The sequence below is a fragment of the Macrobrachium nipponense genome, chromosome 29 (assembly GCF_015104395.2).
Source record: "Macrobrachium nipponense isolate FS-2020 chromosome 29, ASM1510439v2, whole genome shotgun sequence".
NCBI classification, from domain to species: domain Eukaryota; kingdom Metazoa; phylum Arthropoda; class Malacostraca; order Decapoda; family Palaemonidae; genus Macrobrachium; species Macrobrachium nipponense.
The window spans coordinates 37,638,946-37,658,366 of record NC_061092.1 but is presented as its reverse complement, the minus strand read 5'-3'; positions in this window follow the sequence as shown (position 1 = coordinate 37,658,366).

Below are 19,421 nucleotides of genomic sequence, written 5' to 3'. Positions count from 1 at the left end.
CCTTTTTATTTTCAGTGTCAAGATCCCTGTGCAGGTAGAACTTTTAGGAACAAATGAGGTTAGTCCATAGAGTTCAAGCCTAACAAGTGCAGTCAAAATATTTAGAAGCAATTTTTTTTTCTTTTCCTTTTTTAATTTTCCCGTGAGAAACGAACAGAAACGAACCTAAAGTTATACACAGAAAGAAAGAGCGCCGAGTGGGGGAAAAAAATACTTTGAGGTTTCTCAAGCAGCAACACTTATCTTTGCCACCGGACTGGAAATTGACAGCTGAAGCTAAAAAGAAAGGAAGGGATGGAGGTGAAGCGCGGTTGAAATACCAGCGGGAAAACGAAAGACAAATGTGAAATTCTTGGCTTGCATGGAAATACCATTACGTCCGACAAAAAGGGAGAACCATTCTTTGGAGGTTCTCACCTGACTGAAATTCATTTTGTTCTCTCCGAACATATTTTCCTGAAGCAAGCATTGTTGAAACGAAAGGCACCAAAGACATATTAACTAATACTTAATTATGTTATCAGCAAAAAACAGGAGTACAATTGTTTGATTTTTCGTTAATCAACAACAGATAGCACTTTATGATGTAATTTCTCTAAATGCTCCTATGTAAAATATAAGTCTTGATTTTTTATACTGTCTACCACTTAAGCGTACAAATAAACATGCACAATTTTTCACACACATACCCATTTTACTGGGCCAGATAAAAATAAGTCGACAGGCATTAGTCACTTAATCCCGAAACAGTTCATCAGCTGCGCGTTGAACTTTCCCCTAACCGTAAACTCGCCTCTACCGTGCACGGACTTTGGGTTGTCCTTTTATATTATGGCCCTTCTGTTTCAGTACCTCTTGTACGCCGTCTAGAGAGCACGTTCTTGGCCCACCTCTACTTCCTCTCAAGTTTGTTTCAATGACCTAATTATCTCTAATCTCCCCACGTATCCGAACCACCTCAAAACATCGTAATCCATCTTTATATCCATGCTTACCTTTTTTTTTCTTTTGTCACTTCATCATGCATTGACACTTGTAATCATTTCAAACCTTATTCCATGCGTAATACACAAACAACATGTGGAATTCCACCTAATTTTGTTTTTAACCGGATGCGACATTACAATTTAGTTAAACAAACCCTTTATATAGTCGTACCTTTGCTTCCATATTGTCTTTCAAAAACATTTATTACAGTAATTTCTACCTTCTGTCCTTCACATATTCTGTAATCTATTTATATAACTTCGGTCATCATCATTCATGAAAACTTACCCGTTACACATTTTCTTTTGAAAACTCGATAATCTCGCGAATAGTCAACACTATCATTTGTAGAATATCAGCACCTTTATGACCCTTTTGTCAACCGGTTTCTTGTAAATATCCCTTGTCTTCACTCTTCGCGTTCCCTCAATAATTCTTCCTTACGAAAAGTAACGATAGCTCCGGAGACGGTAGAGCATTGTCTGAAGCCTGTTGTCACACAAAAACTGCCATTCTCCTTTCATTAAATTGCAACATGACAAAATGCTTTTCACTGACTTTGTGCCCCCATTAGTCCTATCACAGGCTTTCTATAGTTCTATATGACGCGCATACTTGATACCCTTTCAACAATTTAACTTTGGAGTAAGTGTGTGTGTGTGTGTGTGTGTGTGTGTGTGTGTGTGTGTGTGTGTGTGTGAGCCTAAAAGAACTTTAGACAGTGATATAAAGATGATGATGATGAGGATGATGATGATGATGATGATTTGGAGTCTTGAGACTAAAGCTACCAAAGTTCAACGCAAAGCAAAATTTTGGAACATAAAATAACAGCAATAGAAAGTAGACGTTTCTTGGTATTATGCAGAATTGTATTAAGTTGTAAAATTCAAATTTTGTGCTCACCGTTTTCGATAAATAAACTCAAACAGTATAACAGCCCCTTTGTAAGAAAATATGTGCACAGCAAAATCGTCGAAGGAATAAGAGATCGCCTGGACAAATGAAGGAATTGATAAAGTTTCCTTGAGTCTAAAAGAAAGGGCTTCAAGAAATGAAATAGCACAGCATCAAGGTCCCTGCTATAACTTCGCACACAAACAAAAAACAATAAATCTGAAAATCTACCAAATTTGTAATTTTTGTATAAATTACAATAAGAGTTTGAATATAAATTGGGAAAATAATGTCTTTAACTATAAAGGAAATTCTAAGGTGACTGGGAAGACACTGAAGGTTAAAATACCGTAGTTTCTTACCATTTCCATTTTCTGTATGAAATAATTTATTTATTTTTTTCTTTTTAATATGGGAAAAATCTTTTTTTTTTCTCACAAGCTAGGTACAAATTGCGCGTTCCCTGGGACAAGTAGCACTGCTCTCATTAAATGTTATCATGGTTGCCGGCCCAGTTTCTTTCTGTGGAGGAGACAGTTACTGGCGTGATATATGTATGAACAACAACAAAATCTCATTATGTAGCTCATTCACACGAGTAATTCGTGTACATCAATCAAGTAATATAGCGGGGAAAAAATACATTTAAAACTATTGCTTTATCAATCTGTAGCACTTTCCCTTAAGAGTTCTTAATCAATCAAAATCCTAATTCAATGACAGGTTTCTATGGATGATGAACTTTAGCGCATTTTTCTCTTCTTTCTTCTGGTTTATCATGCTGAAATCAGGAGGCCCTCAGAAATCGCCGTCATTCCAGGAAGGCGGCGCGAAGCGGACGGGAGAGAGGGGCGAAACGTCGATCAGAGGAGAACTTGAGGAAGCGAACTGCTGCTGCTGAAGGGCACTGCTAACCCGGCAATGTTGCAAAAGCAAGCACGTGAATTCCGCGACCATGAAGCATTCAACATAAACAAATTTGATCAGGTTGATTAGATACTTTTCATTATTGTCCATCGGTAATTAATCCGGATATCCTTGTTTATGCAAGCTCTCCTCCCCCCTTCACTTCCGAGGGATTCTGTTTATAGCACAATATCTTATCTGCTAATTAGCGAAGGCAGCGTTTTAATATTCTCATGAACGGTAATCGCGATGAGGAAAACGTCTGATGAAGATATCATTTCCTTAATTAGATCAAACATTACGCACCCTTTGAGAATGAACTTCATTATCACGCCCTTGGAGCTGATACACACAGTGGAGTTGAATGCGACGACACTTGTCGTCTTGTCAGACCTTAATCATAATTAATCTTTTGACACGACCCGGAGGAGGAGTTCATCCATTCATTTCCATTTCTATCGCCTTTATGATTATCCCGACGGCCATCTCCGCTCGGCGTTAATGACTGGATTAAGTTCGTTCCGGCATCGAGACGGGGGATGCAAGGCCAGGACAATCCCTTTTATGCAATGATCGTCGAATAATTAAAAAAATAAAAAATGCCCGAAAGAAAAAAATAACCGTTCAAACACGCACGACTGAATATGACCCCGGGGCAAGTGGCTGGTGTGTGCCGGGATGAGAGGGACCCCCAGCTAAGTGTTATGGATCAAGTGCACACGAGAAGTAGTTGAAAATGGGAAGGGCAATTTAAACATGGCCTAAAATCAACACCACTTCCAGTGAACCCAATCTCCCTCGCGCTCAGGTGGAGTGGCTGGGGATTTAAACCACTCTAATAACACTACGAATCGTATATGAAACGATTGTTCCAAAGCAATTTTTTTTTCAATCGTTACTACTGCAGGGATATACAGTAGATCGTATTCCACAAATTTTATCAAAATACGTTTTTTGGATATCAGGTGGAAGTTTAAATATACATTCGGAGATCTATTGTTTTTTCGTATTTTTTTTTAAATATATCTAATCACGTGACACATGGAATTTTTTTACTTGAGGTTTAAAAGAGGTCTCCTTAAATATAGCAAATTTAACAACATATGTTGAGTATATTATTATATATATATATAATATATATATATATATATATATATATATGTGTGTGTGTGTGTGTGTGTGTTTGTGTACAAATATATGTATATAATCATATATCATATAATATATATATATATATATATATATATATATATATATATATATATATATATATAGTTTGTGTGTGTGCGTATAATTACATACAAACATATAGAAGGAGCTCTGGAACTTGGCTGAATGAGATTATCTTACTGCACTTCAAATCTCAATGACTATTTTCACACACATTTTCTATTATAATCATCCGAACTAGCATTCCCTTAACTAGATGAATGCTACGCACACGCATAGGTATAACTTATCATCACGATAATGAATCTAATACATACACACTGTAGCTGACAACAGTTGTCCTCTTTAAAAAACCTTAATCATAATTCACGGCGTCAGTGACCCTGGTAGTTGTGAAGCCAGATAACTCACAATTAACCAATCTCATCATAATGCATTTATGACACAATCTCGAAACGTAATTCATCCATTCATTTCTATTTCTATCGCTTTATGAATCGAAATTTCCGAGGTCGCTGAAGGCCAATTCCAGAATAGAATCACAATAATATACTAATAATGATACAATTTCATACAATGAAGCGTTCTAGAAACGACTTAATTGTAATAAACATTTCACAAAAGACCATCACTTTTAACAGATCACAAACCACGAAATAAACGTGAAACCACACAAACTTTGTTATTCCTCCAAGTTTCACACACACACAACACCAACAACAACAACTTAGTAGAATGGCAACACCCAGGAAAAGAAACTGCCAACGTTAGCATTCGACAATCTTAGCCCGCTTCTGTTAATAGGCAGCTAATTTTACCGATCGAGAGGCTCCAGCAAAGCCATGAAACTTAAAAGCCTAACCTTTAACGCGAAGCACTCCCGGGACGGCGAGAAACCCTGCTGGCAATTTAAACCCGAAAAGAAAATGTGATATCTCGTCAAGAGCCATTTTCACGAATAGGGCGTTCACAGTTGTAGTCTTTCCGGGTAAAGTTCAGACTGAAGGGTGTAAATCTCTTATAAAAACCTGATCGGTTTCTTAGTCAACGAAGAAGCGACGGTTGTAAATCATCCTAAGGGGTCCTTCTTTCATAATATATATATTTTTTCTCGTTTGGGTATAACTAATGCTGACGGTAAAATAAATTCTGTATCAGTGGGCTAATTTAGACTTGATATTAGAAAATATAAAAATCTCACGCACCTATCTACTTACATTATCATACGTAATATACAGCCGCGTGTGAACCTTTAGCACTGAGCTTGCATAGTAAACATCGGTTAATTACGTTGCTAAGTAAAGAACTTGAAGTAGACAAGATGTATAACAGTCGAAATCAATGTTTCCCTCTTTGATAGCTAACAGCTTAAGTCACTGACCCCCAGGCATGCACAGACCTTAAACATCTTATGTTCGAATCCCGATCAGGAGTGGTGCATTTATCAAATACGATTTTCATTGCATGCGGTGTAGTTATTCTCAAGGTATAATGAAGTAGATAAGATTGGGTTACTGTGCTGTAACATTTGAAAGTATAAAAAAAAGGATGTGCGAAATAAAAAAAAAAACACACACACACACACACACACACACACATATATATATATATATATATGTATTATTATATATATATATATATATATATATATATATATATATATATATATAGCGAATACAACAGGAAAATGATAGGCAGAAATCCAAGCGCTTTCATCTTTATTAAGGCATTGTCAAGGAACGAAAGAAAATACAGTTGGAAAGAAAGTTATCAGGTAAATAAAAAGATCAAGAACACCATATGATTAATCGTCAAAAAGTTAAAAATCAAAGAGATAATCCAGGATTATCGGATATCACACGGTCGCAATAAGAAACATTTTCTTAATTAATACGATTATCAACAACTTGAACTATCACTGCTAGAAGACTATCTAAGCCTCATACAAAGATATCGGGAAAATAAATGTCTACGATGGGAGAACGGAAAGACTTGTGGTTAACAAAATAAAAATGTTCATCTGACAATTTCTGTCCATCTGACCACCAAAGAACTAACTCATTCACCCTCACTGACTCACAACCTCTCTCTCTCTCTCTCTCTCCTCTCTCTCTCTCCTCGCCTTCCTCTCTTCCTCTCTCTCTCTCGCAAACACACACAATAATATACAATATATTATGTGTGTTATATAGATCAATATATATATATATATATATATATATATTGTGTGTGTGTGTGTGTGTGTGTGTGTATGTATGTGTGTGTGTACATATATACGTGAATGTGCGCCCTTACGTGTGCATACGCATAAATTTGATAAATATGTGTGTATGTTTGTGTGTGTATAAAACTCCATTTGTGCTGCACACACGCACGTACATGCATACATACTATATGTGTGTAAGTATAAATAAACAAATATATATATATATATATATATATATATATATATATATATATATATATATATACACTATACATTCATATCTATAACAGAAAAGAGAAAAGGGTAACTGAAAAAAACACCTAGCCTGGAGGATATCATCAAGCATCAGGCAACGTACCCAAACATCATGCACCGTCGTCTTAAATTAACCTACTTCATCACAATCTTGGTTTCGTGCGTCAACCTGCTTACAACCAGGGCCGTCTCGAGGCCCATTGTGGCCTTTTGTCGAACGGCCAGGAGAAAAAAAAAATACCAGCATGATGGATCGTCTTTCAAAATTTCGTCTAATCCTGCTTTATAATCTTGACATGGAGTGGCCTTGTAATTAGATTCAATTTTCTATCTTTACCATAAGACTCCTAAAATCATTACTAATGATCGCAAATGATGATTAGGGTTTTTTCCTTACCATCGTTTTTACCATTAGTCTGTCTTTCTGTCTTTACCATTTGCCTGTCTGTTTGTCTGTCTGTCCTCGAAAAATGTACTTTAACAAACACCCCAGTGTATAAATAGTGTCGATCAATAACCTGTGTTAACCTTAGCGCTCTTTAAAACTGGAAACTCGCAGTTATTCTAATTGCCTAATAAAGATGAGTAGTCTTCTATCCAGAGGAAAACCTTTTACTTCCGTTTTCTCAATTTTCATAATCAAATCTCATTCACGAAGGATTTCCCTCTGCCACAGACGCTGTGTGAATACTCTCTCCTCTAGAGCCAAAAGCGTTTGATCTTTCTTTCATTGCTTTTCCTAAAGAACTATGATCTGTATTCATTTGAATACAGATCATAGTTTAATATAGCCTTCAAAAATTCATCACGATGAACGCATGAAAGTACATATGTATATATGTAAATAAAGCCCACAATCCTGATTCGAAGTGAATCAGTGAAAAAAATTTACAATTTAAACTACTTTTACAACTAACTGTCGAAATAAATATTTATCACAGACATACGAACCATTATGTATTAATAAAAAATAATATATACTATTAAGTAAGTTTTATTTCAGTTGATTACACGCCAATACTCTTTAAAACTAACAAAAATGCTAGTAAATAATAAAATTTCTAACTTTCAAGGTAATGAACTAAATTTTTTTTATAATTCACGATGTAAATTCTAGACCAAATAACGCACGTTAACCAAACAGTACTAAACTTTGGTATGTTTGAAAGTTTATCCGAATGAAATTCATTAGAAATGAAAAATCTAATAAACAAGCACAAATTGAATGCATATTGGTAACGACCATAAGAATATTAAATAAATGACGTATTTGTATGGAAAATTTTTTTTTCTTAAGATATCAAATCAGAAAATTCAAGAAAACTCGCCAATTTATAATACTGCTCATGCAAAATGTCTACTGAACATCATGGTTTTACGAAAAGATAAGTTTTCAACAGCAAAGGCTAACCATCCAAAATTTTTTTAAGTAACACATGTTGCGCATATTATGTAATTTTGGTTGATGTGATTTTACAGACCAGTTAGCTAGACGTTATATTAACGACACAGAAAGGTAGCATTCGTTTTCCAGTCGAATAAACACGAATTTTCAAATGAAGATACGATTTTTTATTGAATTCATGGCCAGAAATATTAGCTGATGAGTCAAGTGGCTTACATCGAGATAGACTCTGTAAACTTTGAACGTGACATTTTGCTGTTGAAGCGACTCGGCTCACATACCATGGGCCAGAGACGACAGTTTTTTTTATTCTTTTTTTAGGACTAAAATAAAAGAAAAAAAACCTAGTGCTAAACCAAAGTGCCAGATACATTCAAACCCAAGATCATTTTCTTCTTCGTATGAAAAGGAATCGGCTAAAAATCATATAAAAGCATCAAGTTTATCTATGCTTTTAAAACGTGTTACATTCTATACTGGTTTACCCACAGAACTGTCAAACACAGAAGTAATAATATCATACCAAACAAAGTAAATTACACTGGCTTTTTGGTTGGCAAGAGGAAAGAAAACGTCAATCCCCCAATCTACTTTTCAAGGTATTTGATATCTCATTCTACATCAATGTCTCCAATTCATTCCGTGAAAATTTTGCTAACACGACCTCGTGTCACCGAATAATCATTTTATTTCTGATGGTGTATTGCCATCAGAATCACATCATGAAAGAATGAACAGCGAACTGGAATGCAACTAGAGTATCTTAATCCCTTCCAGTTAAGAGATTAATCATCTGAAAGTTCGTCTGCCTTCTGCAAATTGCTTTAAGAATTCATGATAACTTGCGCTAAAAATGTGGAATTGATTCGACTTGAAAGAGCACAATATAAACTGGACCCTCCAGTTACTAATCTTCCTCCACACACATATATTTCAATAAAATACAGTAAATAAATACAGAGAAACAGGTATAGCTGCTCATCAAGTCGGTTACTACCGGCAGTATATACGATATTTAACTCAATTTACTAGACGCGATTAGATAGAAAATCATTTTTTCGGGTGCAAGACAAATATCAGGAATGAACATTATGAATCAAATCAAACTCTAAGGCTTATGTGAATGGAAAAATGATCAAGATGTACATTAGAAGACCAATTATAACTAATCAACGGATAAATAAATTTTTTGTTTAATAAATATTATTACTCCTCTTGCTATAATAATAATAATAATAATAATAATAATAATAATAATAATAATAATAATAATAATAATAATAATAATAATAATGTGTTGTCGTCGTCAAACAAAGCTGGCCTGATGCCACCATATGATCACCGTATTATAATTGGTTTAATGAAAATCAGGACTGAATTAATTTTACACTGGTTCATATGAACGAATATTTTTCTCTATAGCAAAAGTGACTATCTACTTGAAAAGAACGAGTAAACAAGTTTCAAGATGGAAATCAAGTTACTTTAGCACTAACTACGAGACATGAATAACATAGCAAAGCTTATTAAATCCACCAAGCTTTTCTTTTAACTCAAATTCTGACGTTAGCCGGAAAAACTAACCTAATTTCATTACAGATAAATCAAAATTCGCCTTAGTTACTAATTACGTCGACATGCAGTTCAAAAGAACAGTCCTAAAATCTGTAACCAATAATTACAACGCTTCCTAACAAATGATGGAAATTCTCTACACTCATTGACTCTACTCTAAAAGGAATTAACTCTTTGACGATTGAAGAATTCAATTAATGGTCGGGTCTACAACCTCTCAACATGGAACCATTCCAATATAGCTGGAAAGTACCACTGGAGAATGAATCATACGAATATAAATTTTCACTTCCAATTTAATCATTTCACTATAGATGGAACGATCTACTTATGAACTTAATAATGTTCATTAAAATACATTCTATCATCTACAGAGGAGGTTTTCTCGTTTGAAAATCAATCCCCACCGCTAATCTCCAAAGACCCAAGTTCCTATGAAGGGCAAATCGGACCAAAAATTCCTATATACAATATCTATAACAGGAAAATGACTTCATTTTACCTTTCCTGGATCTCTCTCTCTCTCTCTCTCTCTCTCTCTCTCTCTCTCTCTCTCTCTCTCTCTCTCTCTCTCTCTCTCTCAATTCTTTTAAATAGACCTTAATTTTAATTATATTTCAATTTCTTAAAAAATCATATTCCCGACAAAAATCTTTTGATTATTTTCGTCGCTTCGTATTTCATGCACAGAGGCAACATAACAGTCATTGTTAACAAACTCTTAGATCAGGTAAATAAGTTAAGATGGCAGAGTTTGGATCCCTGATTAAGACTTATGAAAGGTGGGTAGAGTCGTAACTTGAAAGTTCGAAATCAAGAATGTATAAAGGACACTGTTGATATAAGACTTTACTGTTTATCAATGAGATCTGGTGAGAGTATACAAGAACATACAAGTGTTCAATGCATACTCAGACAAGTTGGACAAAAATGAATTATTGAGAAAAAGGAAATATATGCAAATCAGAGCATGGCGTATTTAAAAGTTATAAATCGTCAATTTGCGACAATTTGATGAATGAGATGTTACGATTATGTAAAATTTTACTAAATAAGGAGTGTGCCTTACGAAACAGATATGTGATAAAATTCATATCTCAGGGGAAAAATATTTGACTAGTAAACCTAGAAAAGCTCAATAAATAATACTACGTGGAGAGTGCTAAAGAACTTTGGGATCAAAGATAATTTAAGAGCTTTCAAAATAATGTTTACTTTTTATCTATTTTTTTTAGCAATTTGTTGATTATTTTTCTTTCATAATAACTGATCTCCTTTCTGTATTTCTTATCACTTCCTGTTACTTCTTTCTGATGAACACAGTATTCTTTGGAAGTCTGAATTTCAAGTCAATGATCCTTGTGGTCTAGTTTTTCCAGATACTGAAGTATCTCCAGGACTTATGCAGAAGAGTGTGCTCCTAGAATCAGCGCACAAAGTAAGAAAAGTGATGGACTCCTAAGGAGGAAGGAGTCAACCAGGAAACCCACAAAATAAATACCACCCAATTGAATTGGAGGACTGTGATAGACAAAAATAAATAAATAAATAAATAATAAATAATAATAATAATAATAATAATAATAATAATAATAATAATAATAATTATTATTATTATTATTATTATTATTATTATTATTTTATTATTATTATTATTATTATTATTATTATATTATTATTATAGTACCAATAACAACAACAACTACTGTTGTTACTGTCAAATAAAATTGTAGAGTATTAGAAGGCATTTTATAATTCATTAGCAGTTTACCATTTCATATGATTATAATCTCTACTAATCCTATTGCTAAGATAATAATAGTATTAGTAATCGTGGCTGTTATCGTTACTGCCAGAGTATGCTGGCCTTATACCATCACATGCTCACAATGTTCTAATGGGCTTAATAAAAATCAGATCTGAATTAATTTTACACTGGTTCGTATGTGAACTAATATGATTTGTACGAAAAAATTAAATATATACATGACAAGAACTAGTAGACTAGATTCGAGATGGAAATACAGTTAAGGTCAAATGAAATAAGTGAGATAAATAACAAAGCAAAGCTGATTAAACCTAAATTGCCTTTATTTTTACTCCATGCCTTTACAGGTAAATCAAAATAATCCTTAACAACGAATAACGATGACATTCAGTTCGAAAGAACAATCCTAAAATCTGTGAACCAGAATTACAACAGTCTCAACAGATGATGGAGGTTCTCTAAATAACTGAATCACTCTACTCTAAAAGGAATTCACTGTGAAGAATTAGACTACTGGTTGGGTTTGCAAACCCGACATGGAATTATTCAAATATAGATGGAAAGTACCTGCTGGAGACTGAACCATGAATATATAGATGATTAATAACTTACTATTTAATCATCTAAATGTAGATAGAACTATCTAATTACGACTTGAATAATTCATACAGAGGAATCTCTCATATGAAAGGGGGTTTACTCGTTAGAAAATGAATCCTATAAACTATTTTATATTTGAATCAGTCAGCTAGAAAATCGAACCACCGCCTGTTATAATAACACATGCCAATCTCCAGAGACCCAAGTTCCTAGGAAAGACAAACCGGACGTAAATTTCGGAAATACAATATCTACAACATGAAAAGGGCTTCATTTTGCCTTTCCTAAATCTGAATATACGTTCTCTCTCTATTAGATTTTTGTTATATATTCTTTATCCATAATTCTATTTTAGGTTCGTTAAAAATTCCATTTCCTTAAAAATTCCATTAAAGATAAAAATCTTTAATTATTTTCATATTTTCATATTCCATGCCAAGAGAGGAAAATTAACTCACTGTTAATGTTCATAATCTCTTAGATCAGCTAGAATTATCTTTATTTCGTAGATTAAAAAGGCAGAACTTTGATCTCTAAATAAGACTTAAGAAAGGTGGGTTGAGTCTAGACTAGGAATTCAAACTCAAAAAAGTATAAAGGAAACCGTTCATCCTAGAGTCAATGTTATCATTGAGTTCTGGTAAAATAATATCAGAGTATACAAGTGCTCAATGCACGCTTATACAACTTGGGCAAACAAGTGCTCAATGCAAGCTTAAACAACTTGGGCAAACATGAATATTTGGAAACAATAAAATTTATGCAAAGAGACGATTATGATAAATAATGACTGACGCTAGCGAAAGCTTCCATAGTCCAACAATGTGCACAATTTGACCATCGGAAACGTTCTGAGAGGTTACGACCATGTGAAATTTGACTGAATGTGCAAGCAAATTTACGATCAAACATTTGTTTGATATGAAACATTTATCTGGAAAGATTCAGAGTTAAGGGAAATAATTCTATGTGGCATTATAAAACTAGAAAAACAAAGTAATTACTTGAAATGATATAGAGTTTTGAAAATGTATGAGATCAAATATAATTTAATAATAATAATAATAATAATAATAATAATAATAATAATAATAATAATAATAATAATTAATAATAATAAAAGGAATCTAGAAAAACTAGAGGCTGAAGTAGCTCCAGGACTCCTGCAGAAGAGTGTGATCCTAGAAACGGCGCACATAATAAGAAAAGTGATGGGCTCCTAAGGAGGCAGGATGCAACCCGGAACCCCACACTATAAATACCACCCAGTCGAATTGGAGGACTGTGATAGAGAAAATAATAATAATAATAATAATATAATAATAACAATAATAATAATAATAATAATAATAATAATAATAATAATAATTATATTATATTATTATTATTATTATTATTATTATTATTATAATTATTATTATATATATATATTTTTTTTTTTTTTGCTCTATCACAGTCCTCCAATTCGACTGGGTGTTATTTATAGTGTGGGGTTCCGGGTTGCATCCTGCCTCCTTAGGAGTCCATCACTTTTCTTACTATGTGTGCCGTTTCCAGGATCACACTCTTCTGCATGAGTCCTGGAGCTACTTCAGCCTCTAGTTTTTCTAGATTCCTTTTCAGGGATCTTGGGATCGTGCCTAGTGCTCCTATGATTATGGGTACGATTTCCACTGGCATATCCCATATCCTTCTTATTTCTATTTTCAGATCTTGATACTATCCAATTTTTACCTCTCTTTCTCTTCAACTCTGGTGTCCCATGGTATTGCGACATCAATGAGTGATACTTTCTTCTGACCTTGTCAATCAACGTCACGTCTGGTCTGTTTGCACGTATCACCCTATCCGTTCTGATACCCATAGTCCAGAGGATCTTTGCGTGATCGTTTTCTATCACTCCTTCAGGTTGGTGCTCGTACCACTTATTACTGCAAGGTAGCTGATGTTTCTTGCACAGGCTCCAGTGGAGGGCTTTTGCTACTGAATCATGCTCTTTTTGTACTGGTTCTGTGCAAGTGCCGGGCATTCACTTGCATGTGGTTTATGGTTTCACTTTTCGTATTGCACTTCCTACATATGGGAGAGATGTTATTTCCGTCTATCGTACTTTGAACATATCTGGTTCTTAGGGCCTGATCTTGTGCCGCTGTTATCATTCCTTCAGTTTCCTTCTTTAGCTCTCCCTCCTGTAGCCCATTGCCAATTGTCATCGCTGGCTAGTTCTTTAGTCTGTCTCATGTATTGTCCGTGCATTGGTTTGTTGTGCCAGCCTCTGTTCTTTCTGTCTTTCTCCTGTCTGTATATTTCTGGGTCTTCGTCTGCTTTTATTAGTCCTTCTTCCCATGCACTCTTTAGCCACTCGTCTTCACTGGTTTTCAGATATTGCCCCAGTGCTCTGTTTTCGATGTTGACGCAGTCCTCTATACTTAGTAGTCCTCTCCCTCCTTCCTTTCGTATTATGTATAGTCTGTCCGTATTTGCTCTTGGGTGTAGTGCTTTGTGTATTGTCATATGTTTCCTGGTTTTCTGATCTATGCTGCGGAGTTCTGCCTTCGTCCATTCCACTATTCCTGCGCTGTATCTGATTACTGGCACTGCCATGTTTGTTTATGGGCTTTTGTATCATATTTCCGGCGTTGAGTTTTGACTTGAGTGTCGCCCTTGAGTCTCTGATTATTATTATTATTATTATTATTATTATTATTATTATTATTATTATTATTATTATTATTATTATTATAAGTGTCAAATTAAAAATCCAGTCCGAATGAATTTTGCACTGGTTTATAGGAACTATGATTTTCATGGAAAAGTAAAACATATACTTGAAAAGAACGATGAAGCTAGTTTCAAGCTGGATATAAAATTTCTGTTAAAATTATGTACGTGAGAAAAAACGAAGCAAAGCTGACTCAATCTATCATTTCCTTCAACTCTCTCTCCGTCGTTGGCACTCAACAACTTGAGAAACTAACCTCCAATTTCAATAAAGGTAAATCAAAATTGTCCTCTGAATTACTAACGACGGCGACATTTAGTTCAAAACAACAATCCTGCAGTCTGTGAAACATAATTACAACACTCTTAACATATTATGGAGGTTCTCTAAAACCCTCAATCACTCTAATCTAGTCTGGTTTACAAACTCTATATGGAATCATTCAAATGCAGATGAATACATCTATGTATATATATATATATATATATATATATATATATATATATACACATCTATATATATATATATATATATATATATATATATATATATATAAATAAATATATATATATATATATATATATATATATATATATATATATATATATATATATTTATATATATATATATATATACTGTATATATATATATATATATATATATATATATATATATATATATATATATATATATATATATATATAATGTAAATGATTACTAACTTGCAATTTAATTTTTCAACTACAGGTGTAACCATCTAATTAGGAATTGAATAATTCTTCAAGAAATCATGTCCATTAAACTACACTCAACTACCAATTGGAAATGGAGTATAACACATGCCAATCTCCAGAGACCGAAGTTCCTTGAAGGACAAACCGGACCTAAAATAAGAAAATGCAATTTCTACGCCATGAAAAGGACTTCACTTTACCTACCCTAAATCCGAACAAACCACTAGCTCTCTCTCTCTCTCTCTCTCTCTCTCTCTCTCTCTCTCTCTCTCTCTCTCTCTCTCTCGCTTAATTCTTTTTAAACAGACATGAAAAATTCCATTCCAGATAAAAATCTTTAATATTTTCATCCCTTCATATTCGGTGGAGAGAGATACAAAATTAACTCATTGTTGATGTTCATAAACTCTTAGATCAGATAAAATTATAATTATTTCTGGCTGTAAGTATAAAAGCGCTTTAGATTAAGATGGCAGAGTTTGGATCCCTGAATAAGACTGTTTTGAAAGGTGGGTAGCTTGTAGACTTGGAATTCGAATTAAAATCATGTATATAGGAAACTGTTGATATAAGAGTTTACTGTATATTAATGAGGTCTGGTGAGAGTATACAAGAAGGTAAATTGCTCAGTCAATGCTCAGTCAACTTGGGCAGACAGGAATTATTGAGAACCAGGAAATATATGTACAAAGAAAAATTATGATACAACATTGTTTGACGCATACAAAAATTTAATCATAGATAGTTTAATGAGAGGTTACGTCCATGTAAAATTTGACTGAATAGGCAATGAAATTACGCTGCTATAGACACAAGATGTTGGATTATGTAGAGAGGACATGATTAGTGTGAAAGCTGGTCTCCAGGGTATGTTTACCCTTATGGATGGCATATTACAAGAATTTATGGAGAATGGCCATATCGTGTAATGCAAACTGTTGTTTGCAAATGTTGGAAGACAGACTAAGAAGTGTGCCAAGGTACTGATGAAAATAATGAAAGAGCTTACTGTAGGAAGGAGGAAACTGAGCAAATGTCAGGAAGAAAATGGACCCTTGAATGGTAATATGTATGGTGGAAAATGGGAAGGCGCCAGGTTGTATGCTTGTATGCAAAGATATTTGGCAGTAATGTGGTGTCCATGGAAGTCAAAAGAAATGCTTGAAACAGTTACGATAAATGTAAGTGGTATTAAAAGTAGTGAAAGAATGAGAAGTGTGGAGATACACTGTAGTGGTAAGAAAGTTAGTAAAGGGTTATGACTGGTAAGCGAGTTTGGATTTGGTCTGATTATGTGGAGAGAACACAGGATGACAAGATTGTGAAAAGACTAAAATTCTGAAGTTTTGGAAGAAGGAAGAAAAGCAAGGCTACCAATAATAGCTATGGACTGAGCCTTCAATGTAGTTGTTATAAGCAGTTATAGACTGATTCTTCTACACAGGTGCTAAAAGCTGCTATAGAGTGATTATTTTACGTAAGCGTTAAAAGTAGCTAAGACTAATTCTATATTGGTGCTAAAAGCAGTTGCGGACTTTTGTCAAACAATGTGTTCATGCTTAAACATTTTTTTAATGGAGTGGCCCTTGTTTGTGGAAAATCTTTTTAATGTGTAAAATGTACACACACACATATGTATGTATGTATGTATGTATGTATTGTTTATGTATGTATGTATGTATGTATGTATGAGTAAAATTAAATTAAAAACCATTGTAAATAAAATTCTAATATCCATAATGATGAACAACATAAATAAATCAGACAAGATGATAGGAATTATGACAGTGATTATCAGTAGGTTAGTTCAGCCATAAAGGCTGAAGAAAACTAGCAGCACCGCTACCAATTAGAGCATAATCGATATTTAACAACAGAAAGAGTTAAATGCGCAAATAATTCAGCCAATAAAATGGCTACAGTCCGTTTAACAAAAATATAACCGTAGCAAAGGCAAATTCATGAGAGATCAAGAAACTTAGCTACTACTAAAATGCAATTACCGGAGATATTCGTAATGTAAAATTATTAAGTAAAAAAAAAAGTAAAAAAAAAATTATGCAGTCTATATAGTGAATATATAAAATCACCTGTGTATCATCAACATTATTATTATTATTATTATTATTATTATTATTATTATTATCATTATTATTATTATTATTATTATTATTATTATTATTATTATTATTATTATTATTATTAAGTCTTCAAAATTGTCAACATAATTCTTTTGATTTCAACGCTAAAACAGAACAATAGCTGACCAATATTCGTATTGTGGTAAAATAATATATGTATGTATATATATATATATATATATATATATATATATATATATATATATATATTATCGTATTACTGACGTCGTACCTAGTATATATATGATAAGGTAGTGAAATGCGAGGTTATACACCGTAGAGGTATACATAGGTTTTCCAGTAAGTTGAGAAAATCATACGGGAAATTGAAAAGACGCTATGTAAAACTAACTCGAATGATGCAAACATCCTATTTAACAGGAATTGTTTAAGAGAGTGTCTTCCTCCTCCTCCTCCTCCTCCTCCTCCTCCTCATGTGAAATTTCTAAAGCAAATACGTTACTTAAATGTAAAGTACAGTGACATGCACCATACAAACACAATCAAAACTTGACCAAAGGTATCCTAATATAAATCACACGTAAAGATAAATCATTGAGGGGTCTACACATCTACCCTCCCTACTCTAAGCATGCACACACGTACATACAAAGACTCATGCCGTAACGTATCTTCGCCATTCCAGCATTCAAAGACATACAAAAGGAATCATAATATTGTCATATGAAGTCAGTGGAAGTCTCATATCCCCCCACCCCCGCCCCCCCCCTTCCTTTCCACCCTCATTACTCCTTGCCATTCCCTTGCCCCCACTGAAGTGGGTCGTCTGTAATTCTATTGTGGCTTCCTGGAAAAAGGCATCACGGAATTTCCCTAAAGAAAGAATCCAATGTATTTTATTATCCGTGCGAGCTTCTGCATCGTTCTTTCAAAACTATAATTTTCATAATTTGTTGCCGAGCCACAGAGCCAGTCTGAAAGAAGAACCGCTTTTTCTGTTATCAGTGTGGCTCTTGAAACGTTATTTTGCCAAGGTAATCGCGTGCTACTTTTAAAATGCAAGTTTGTAGGAACATTGAGGTGATGCTCTTCAACTTAAATTTCTAAAAGTATTTGGGTTTATCTGAATGTAACAGTGTACAAGTATTTGAGTTGCTCTTTCATGGTACTTTTTAAAAGAATTTGAGTAATTTAATGTTATATAAGTATTTGAGTTCTCTAGAACTAACTGTAAAAGTAGATGCGTGCTGTTCTTAAGGTAACTTCGTAAACGTTGCAGCATTTAGCTCAAGAAATTTAACTATACAAAAGTAACTAAGCATTCTTCATCTTCGACGGATATGTATTATATTCCCAGGTACGTATAACCAAATACGGATGGGAAAAAGAATGTTTGTGAATAAAATGGTTAGAGAAAAATTTACTATTAGAAACATGAAAGATATTTGAGAAATATGAGGAGGTATGACTGAATAAAGGGAGTGATACGAAGAAGCGAAGAAAAATGTAAAGAAGAAATAGAGAGAGAGGAGAAAAGAGAGAATCCACCGAGGCAAATATTTCAGCAACTTGTAAAACAACAACCGGTAAATGCTATTCGAGTCGAGGGGTCTACCCGAGGAATACGTAAGGAAGAATGGAGACATGTCTTCTGCTCTTCGTTAATGACACAAACAAAAACACCCTTAAACCAATTGAAGGGAAGGATGCACAGTCTTCTGGATATAACTATGTAACAAGAAAAGTAATTGGTAGAAATTGAAAGCCAGTGGATAGGGACCTGGGGAAGGAAAAGGCATCGCACAGAAAATATACAAGAGAATTGCGAAGCTCAACAACAACCAAATTGACTTGCATGAGGACGGAGGGATACGGGAAGTCACAAAAAATAGAAAAAAAGAATAAAAGTGAAAATAAATAAAAACTGCGAGAAAGGACACGAAAAAATGAAGAGAAAAATACGCTTGCAGGGGTAAATCCTTTTGCTCTAAACGTCATAAAAGGAGTGAAAGGGTTTTGTTGAGAAAGATTATAAGATTGCCAAAGACTGAAAAAAGGGAGAAACTGCGTTTCAACTCTTTCAAGAACTCCCAA